Source organism: Cetorhinus maximus, chromosome 23 (genome assembly GCF_964194155.1).
Source record: "Cetorhinus maximus chromosome 23, sCetMax3.hap1.1, whole genome shotgun sequence".
NCBI classification, from domain to species: domain Eukaryota; kingdom Metazoa; phylum Chordata; class Chondrichthyes; order Lamniformes; family Cetorhinidae; genus Cetorhinus; species Cetorhinus maximus.
The window spans coordinates 48172752-48181807 of NC_135901.1; the positions used below are offsets into that span (position 1 = coordinate 48172752).

The 9056-nt window shown below is 44.4% G+C and overlaps 2 non-coding genes across 2 annotated transcripts; one reads left to right on the plus strand and one right to left on the minus strand.

The window, feature by feature from the left end:
- Window positions 1-274: 274 nt before the first annotated feature.
- On the minus strand, window positions 275-346 carry trnae-cuc (transfer RNA glutamic acid (anticodon CUC)). The gene has a single exon. It is a non-coding gene; the product is annotated as a tRNA-Glu (tRNA).
- Window positions 347-8493: 8147 nt separating this feature from the next.
- trnan-guu (transfer RNA asparagine (anticodon GUU)) lies at window positions 8494-8567 on the plus strand. The gene has a single exon. It is a non-coding gene; the product is annotated as a tRNA-Asn (tRNA).
- The last annotated feature ends 489 nt before the right edge of the window (window positions 8568-9056 follow it).

Below are 9056 nucleotides of genomic sequence, written 5' to 3' on the forward strand. Positions count from 1 at the left end.
AGTGATATTTGTGCCGGTGCAAACAGTAGGCAGCAAAATTCGTACTTCTCCCATCCATATTTACCTCACACCAACATTTCTATCGTCAGTGCTTTGCAACTAGCCCTTCTCTTCTCCTCTTTCTTCATTCCCTCACTCCACTTGAACCAAGTGTGATGTTTTCCAGCTCTTGAGGTGAAACGTAAGCCCTCACTTCTTGATTCTGGTGAAGCTTTTAAACGTTTCCAATCAATGAGTAAACAACACTCGTTCCAAAAAGCTCATTAACTCCATATTCCCTGACCGGGAATCGAACCCGAGCCGCGGCGGTGAGAGCGCCGAATCCTAACCACTAGACCACCAGGGAAGCTACGCCAATATTTTTCGATGTGGCTTATCTACGCTGCTTTTGCCTATTGTTTTTCAGTTCAGATCTCTTTCACCACAAAACTGCCTGTTTAGGTTCAAGATAAACGACTACGGCAGCCAATGAAAACAACGGTTTCTGTGAGCCGGAACATGAAATTGACAGTGAGGTGAAATAGCCCCACAAGCTGCACATGTGTAACTTTCAATTTCCAAAACCCTCCATCCAATTCGCTGTTGGTCCTATGGATACGCCGATTCCCAGTCACTGGACATCAGGGAAACTATCAATAAGGCTTGAGATTTGGATGATGGCGGCAACTTTTGACATTTTCTTTTTCATTCCCGATCTCTTTCACCAGAGGAAACTTTCTCCGACCAATTGGTCTGTTTAGGTTGAACACAAGAGACTTCTTCACCAATGAGAAAAAATCATTGCTGTTAGCTGGATCATGAAATCGATACTTTCCTCCTTTAAGACAGTTCTTATAACCTCCCCCTTTGAACGAGCTTTTAGTCATCTGACCGAATATGAGGCTCGGTGTCATACTTTGTCATATAATGATCCTGGCGACGCTTTGTGACGTTTCAACAGGTTAAAGGCGCTTTATAAGCATAAGTTGCTGTTGTTGTAGGATATATATAGAAAGGGCCAATCTACTGTTTCATCTTTCACACTGATACTTCTCTCTGCTACATTTTAACATGTATTCGTACAACTAATGTGAATTATGTTTGCGACGTTAAAAACGTTTTCACCACCTCAGGGAGATGAATCACATTGACAATCACAGAGGAATAGATACAGAGAGATACACACCGAGAGTGACAGAGGCCTAAGGAGAGACACACACCCAGAAAGCAAGGGTGTTATCAACTTGGCACAACGTTTGTTCCATTTCTGAAAGCAAATTTCCTGAATGCGGACAAATGAATTGAAGTCAGAAAATAACGGCGTATTTGGATGGGTTTCCTTCAAATTAACTGATAATTAATTTGGTTAAAAAGAAAAATGGTGAAAATTTACTCAGCAGGATTCCAGCCCTTGTGTTCATATTTACAACAAACGTAAATTATCCTACTTTCACTCACACTCGAATAAACAAACTTGGATAATTCTTTTGCCACGTTTCAAACCGCAGCTCCATCACATGTGAAGCGAATATGATCCAACTCGCCCCTATAAACCCTGCGCTGTAAAGATCCCAATGGAGCTGTCTGGAATGTTAAGCGGTGACGTCATGCAGCAGCACTTTGGGTCTTTGTTTTGAAGAAATGGAATTAGGCTGTTCTCATTAGGAATGCTGGAGACAGACTGATCAACAATGTCATCATCAAATGGCACAGCGCAGTAAGAGGATCTTCCGCCCATCGTGTCTATGTCTGTTTTCTACAAAGAGTTTCATAATTAATGACAATTTCCTTCTCTTTCTCCTTAGCTTTGTTTTTCTTTTCACTTTCAAGCCGTTGCACAATTCCCATTTGGAAACTCGGAGTTAAGAAAACCAATATTGAAATCTGAATTTGGTTCCGCACTTGAGCAAATACGTCTGACCTGCTCCAAATACAACGTTTGCAGTGCTTTACATTGGTCAGAAGAACAAGGCAATATAATTTTCAGGCTAACTTGGATCTTTTTTTTAATTCATTCACGCGATGTAGGTGTAATGGTCATGTGTTTGGACGCTGCTGTCTAAGGAGCCTTGGTGAATTCCTGCAGTGCATCTTGAAGAGGGTACACGCTGCTGCTACTGTGCATTGGTGGTGAAGGGGGTGAATATGGATGTGGTCCCTGTCAGATGGACTGTTTTTCCCTGGATGGTGTCCAGCTTTTTCAGTGTTGCGGGGGCTGCACTCAGGTAGACAAGTGGGGAGTATTCCACCACACTCCTAACTTATGCCTTGTGGATGGCAGACAGGCTTTGGGAGTCAGGAGGTGACTTACTCGTTGCACGATTCCTAGCGTCTGACCTGCTCTTGTAGCAACAGTGTTTATATGGCTAGTCCAGTTCAGTTCCTGATCAATGGTAACCCCCAGGATGTTGATAGTGAGGGATTCAGTGATGGTAATGCTTTTGAACATCAAGGGACGATGGTTGGATTCTCTCGTGTTGGAGATGGTCATTGCCTGACACTTGCATGGTGTGAATGTTACTTGCCACTTGTCAACCCAATCCTGGATATTGCCCACGTCTTGCTGCATTTGGACATGGACTGCTGGAGTACCTGAGGAGTCGGGTATGGCTGAACATTGTGCAATCATCAGCAGACTTCCCCTCTTGTGACCTTATGATGGAAGGAAGGTGAAGCGGCTGAAAATGGCTGCGTCGAGGATACTGAGGAGCTCCTGCAGTGATGTCCTGGAGCTAAGCTGACTGACCTACAACAACCACAGCCATTCCCTTTGTGTTTGGTATGACCCCAACAAGCGGAGAGTTTCCCCCTGGTCCCCATTGACTTCAGTTTTGCTAGGGCTCCTTAACGCCACACTCGATCAAATGCTGCCTTGTTGTCAAGGGCTGTCACTCTCACCTCATCTCGGAAGTTCAGCTCTTTTGTCTATGTTTGAAATGAGGCTGTAATGAGTTCAGGAGCTGAGTGGCCCTGGCAGAACCCTAACTGGGCATCAGTGAGCAGGTTATTGCTAAGTCAGTGCCGCTTGATAGCACTGTTGATGACCCCTTCCATTACTTTACTGATGATGGAGAGCAGACTGATCGGGCGGGGGGTAATTGGCCGAGTTGGATCATTCTCACTCTTTCATTCCCAGTTTGATAGGAAGAACGAGGAGAGACAATATAAATTTCAGGGTTCCGGGGAAAAGGTCAGATAATGGCAGTGACTGGACGGGCAGAAAAACCGCTTTCTCTGCTGTAACGAGTGTATGATTTCATACAAATACTCATCTGCCCCGTCCTCTAGTCGTGACCCAGTGGTTAAGGCGATGGGTTAAATCTCCCTTGGTGTTAGGCTGTGCCGGTTCGAATCCTACTAACTGCGTTTCGTATTATTTTGGATTTAAACCGCGCACTGACAGGACTAATTATCGTTTGAATCGAGGAAAAGCAATCCAAACATATCCGCGATCTCTTAATTCCATTCATATGTCAGCCTTCTGCAAATCTCCAGTCGGAAATGAAAAAAAACTGAGCCAATTTGAGGACATCCTGGCTTTCTGGCATCTCTGTCTCCTTAGGCCTCTGTCACTCTCGGTGTATATCTCTGTTTGTGTTCCTCTGTGTGGGTCAATGTGGTTCAGGTCCTTGAGGAGGTGAACACATTTTTACGAACACAAACTCTATTCACCTTAGTTGTGCAGCTTCACATTACAATGTTACAGTGAAAAATATCAGGATGAAAGAGGCAAGAGGAGTTTGTCTCTTTCTATGTATGGACTACAACAACAAATTATATTTATAAAGCTCCTTTTACCTAATGGAACGTCACAAGGCGTTCCCCAGGATCATTATATAACAAAGTGTAACACCGAGCCACATATTCGGTCAGATGATTAAAAGCTCGGTCAAAGGGGGAGGCTTTAAGAATTGTCCTAAAGGAGGAAAGTATGGATTTCATGTTCCAGCTAACAGCAATGGCTCTTCTCATTGGTGAAGATGTCATCCCACACAGAACATTTGGTCAAAGAAACTTGTCTCTGGTGAAAGAGATCTGGAATGAAAAATGCCATAAGCAGCTTCCATGTGCCAAGCTGCTGGGTTAGTGGTTACAATGCAGCAAGCTTATCAGTACAGCCTGCGTTGGATTCCTGGTCAGCGAGTTGAAACTTATTACTCCTGGGCGAGCTGTTTAAATTAATGTGATCGATTTGCTGGTTGAAAATAACACGGTAAAGCTCTGCTAGAATTGCTGGAGTGAGAGTGGAAGTTTCACATCAGAGCTGGAAATTTCACAAGGGCAAAACTCAGGAATAAATCCAGAGTCGGAGTGAGGAGGTGAAAATAAAAGAGAAGGACTGTGATAGGTTACAAAGCACTGACTATAGAGCTGGTGGTGCGAGGCAGAATATTATTCCTGTATTACCCATGTGACATGCAGCTCTAATTTCCTGATTTATCCCATGCCCAACATTCCCTCTACAGTTTGGTGGCCTATAAACAACTCCTGTTTGCGGCCTCTTATTGTTCCTTCGCTCCACCGAAACTGATTCTGCATCTTGATTCTTCAATCTAAGATCCTCTCTAATGCACCGATCTCGTTCCTTATAATCAACGCGACCCCGCCTCGTTTCCCTTTTTGCCCATTCTTCCGAAATAACGAATATCTTTGAGTATTCAGATCAACCAATCACACTGTTCTTTGGAAGCAGCACACAGGGTCGAATGGCCTCTTTCTTTGCTGTAACTTTTTGACATTTTTTGTTTCCTAACACCGCGGTTAAGATGAAATTTCTTATCTTCCATGGGATGCTTTGAATTCAAGACAATAGGCAAATTCAGCGAGTTTTCTTGTCATTTCTAGCACTGAATTTGGAACCGGACTCATTAAACGATATTTAAATGGTCTCAATCGTTAGATGCAGCTCACCGAGTCCAAACAGGCACCGTGAGCATCAGCCTGTTATGTACATTCTTGCTGTACATCTTCTGAGCTATAAGCTGATCACAGCTCCACTTTCTGCACATTGAAAGACAGTGTGAAAATAAGCACAATTTCAAATCTTCACAACGTGCATATTTGTGATTTTCTGTGTGTGTCAATGTGGTTCAGTTTCCTATTTTTACCGCCCAATCATTATCCATGTTAGTTCTCTGACTTCATATCAGCAAAAAAAAAAAATTTTAATCAGTTAACAGGACATTTCTCTCTTTATTTTGAGTGGAGACTGTTCAGCAACTAAACTCCTGGATGTTACAAACTGGAGGATGATTAAAGTTTTCACATCATCTTATTAAGTAGCTGAGGATGCTCGAGGGGCCGAATGGCCAATTCCTGATGATATTTTTTTATATTCTAATTCAGTGTCAATGTTGGTGAAGACAATGTTTGTGTCTAATCTGAATGTGGTAGTGAGACCGAGCGGGCTCAGCCGCTGGTTCAGGTTTCGATTTCTCTGGTGATTTGGGCTTTTCTCCCACCGCTGCCAAACTTTCTGGTGCTTTGTTATTTGAAGCGCTTCCAAAAGATTCTCCGTGCGGTGAAGGGGCAGCTGAGCTGTGCAGTGTTTTATTTCAGTTGGAAGAATGAGGAGAGACAGTGTAAATCCCAGGGTGACTGGGAAAAGGTGGGACAAGGACACGGACTGGAAGACCTTCTTTCACTGGAACTCCCTGTATTCATTCTATTATTTTAAACAGACAACATGCAGCCTTTACCCAGTTGTCCTGGCCGAGTGGCTCAGGCGTTTTTCCATGTGGTTCGAATCCTGCCAACTCCCCTTCTTCTCATTCCTGATTGACACAAACTGTCTGCAGACTAAATTATCAGTCAAATGAAAAAGAAAACCACCCAAACACCCCCTTGTTTCTTACTTCTGTTCATCTGCAAAACATTCACTACATTTGAAGCCTGAAATGGAACAATAATTGGCCAAGTTGGTGACATCTTTGCTTTCTGGGTGTCTGTCTCTACTTTGGCCTCTGGCACTCTCAGTGTATATGTCTGTGTGTGTTCCTCTGTGTGTGCCAATGTGGTTCAGCTCTCCGAGGGGATGGATACATAATCACCATCACAAACTTAACTCACATTAATTGTGCAGCTTCATGTTAAAATGTCAAAGAGAAAAATATCAGGATGAAAGATGCGAGTGGAGTTTGCAATGTTTGGAAGGAGGTGCAGCAAAGAAGTGGAAGATGTGAATGATGTTATTGCTGATTGAGAGGAATTCATTGCAACCTTGTGGATTTTGTCGGTCGGTTATGTCTCACACTTTGAAATTCAGAACAAGCTGAGGCTCCTGGGCGGAAGAGACATTGATCTCCCTGAATTTTTACATAGGAAGCAATGACTGTTTCTGCCTGGCTAGCTTACCTGTTAAGCGTGGGACTCTTAATGTCTGTCGTGGGTTCGAGCCCCATGCTGGGCGCTGCCGTTTTTTAAAGATTTGCTGCTTTCACATGTGCAGTGTCACCGCTCAAACTGAGTCTCTCTCCATCCCGCTTTGTTAATATCACAGCGGCTGGCTTCTGAGTGAAAACTCCCCTCGGCTTCACTGGAAGCCGGAGAGCTTCGTGCTTCCGATTTGGTGCTTTCACCACCACAGCCCAGGTTCAACTCCTGATCAGGAGCTAACTTTTTTCTTACCGTTGTGTGAACTGTCACAATTCACAGGAATTCCTCGTGTAAACTGTTAAAACGAACCTGAAATTTAATGTATGGAAGTGTGAAGTGATTCATGTTGGTCGGAAGAATGAGGAGAGGCAACATCACATAAAGTGTACAATTCTGAAGGGGCTTCTGTGTTACAGAGCGAGTGGTTAGGATCTGGAATGCACGGCCTGAGAGTGTGGGGGAGGCAGATTCAATCGCGGATTTCAAAAGCGAATTGGACAGAAAATGCAGGTCTCCAGGGAAAAGGCAGGGGACCATAACATTCTAACATGAAGTTGCACGAATAATGTGAATGAAGTTTGTGATGGCAAACAAGTGTTCATCCCCTCAGGGAACTGAGCCACATTGACACACACAGAGGAACACACACAGACACATACACCGAGAGTGACAGAGGCCTCAGGATCCACAAACACCCAGAAAGTTAGGATGTCACCAGCTTGTCCAATTATTGTTCCATTTCAGACTGCAGATTTGGTGAATGCTTGCAGATGAACGGAAAGGAAGAAACGCGGAACAGAAGCAGGAGAAACACACGGGAGTGTCTGGAAAGTTTTTATTCCATTTCACCAACAATTAATTTAATTCTGGAATAACCTAAAGTGTGGAGCAGCAGACAGCGAGGATTCAAACCTACATGGGGAGAGCCCAATAGTTTTCAAACCTATTGTCTTAACCACTCATCCGCAATTACAAACCTCACATCAATTTTAATTTTGTTCATATGAAATCACAGAAAGGTTATAACAGAGAAAGAGGGAATTCGGCCCCACATATCCCCAGTCACCCTGCAATTCATAGTGCGTCTCCTTGTTCTTCCTGCCAAGATGAAGATCTTAATACATCGACGACCACGAGCCGATGCTCAGGTGAAGTGACTGAAAGAACAAATCAACTGAAACTTGGAATCGACCCCACGAAGAGAACAGAGCCCAAACAAAACACCTTAACCCAGCCGGCCACGCTGCCACTATCAAAGGTAAACTAACCATTGCCTTGGGTGGTAACGGCTCCAAAATAGAACATAACAAATAGAAGCAGGAATTGACCATTTCCCTCTCCAGCGCCTCATAGTGTCAGAGAATCAGTGCTAAGGCTACACACAGATGGAGGCCATTCAGCCCGGGTCGGAGGAACAAAAGACTCAGGGGCAGGAAAAGGCCATTCAGCCCCTTGACCCTGCCTCACCATTCATTAAGGTCACGGCAAATCTGGTTTTGGTCTCAACTCCGCCTTCCTGCCTGCCCCCCATAACCTTTGACCCCCTTGTCTATCAAAAATCTGTCTAATTCTGTCTTGTGTAAATTCAATGACCAAACCTCTGATGAAAATAATTCCACAGGCGAATGACCCTCTGAGAGGAACAAAATCTCCTTAACTCCGTCTGAAAAGGGAGATCTCTTTCTCTTCTGGAACTAACTCACCTGGTCCCACACCCCGCGTTTGTCCCTGGAGACCTGCATTTTCTGTCCAATTCTCTTTTGAAATCCGCAATTGAATCTGCCTCCCCCCCCACACTCTCAGGTAGTGCATTCCAGATCCTAACCACTCGCTGTGTAACAGAGAAACCCCTTTAGAATTATCGGCTTTGGGACAAGCAACTTGGTAACAGACAAAACACCGAAAGGCTCGAAGGGAGACAGCACCGGGTGTAGGAGAGCTGGTTCCCGGTGACCTGGATGTGTCTGCAGTGGGTGGGATCAGACTTTTTCCATGTGCCCACAATGAATGTCCCAACCATTATTTGGGAAGAGTAAAACTGATAGGGAATAATTGTCATTGCAGTCACGGCAATCTGAAGCTTTCTCTCACTGAGCCATTGGTTTAGGATATCTTACAGAGTGCTAACTCCATCATCACGTCTCTGTGGCGCAATTGGTCAGTGCGTTCGGCTGTTAACTGAAAGGCTGGTGGTTCGAGACCACCCAGGAACGAAGCTGGCACTTTTTTTCCCCCCATCATTACTCATTAACGCTCTGATTTGTTTCGGGGCCCTGAAACTACAAGAAAATCCATCCCACCCCCCACGTTGAAAACTCGGCTGTCACCCACTGAGTTCCCACACCAAGCTCTGTTTATGGATATTCATTTCAGATATAACAAAGAATATGAACGATCTAAATCAATAGAGATCTATGAGGCTATTGGATTGAAACAAGCCCATCAATTCGTCGCTCTTCCTCAGCTCCACGGTGAGTGAGACAGGAACAAGTCGCAATATTCCAGCCCCGCACTCTCCAATCACCCGCTGCCAGCGGAAACATCTTCTTATTTTGCTGAATGTTATCTTCAGAAATGGTGAAGAGCGAATCTAATGTGGCTGCAGATCCTGCATTCAGTTCATATTCAACAACAAACAGGAATGGGAGGGATACAACTTTTCCACACAGTTGGGTGATAATGTTTCCCCGAGCATCGAATGG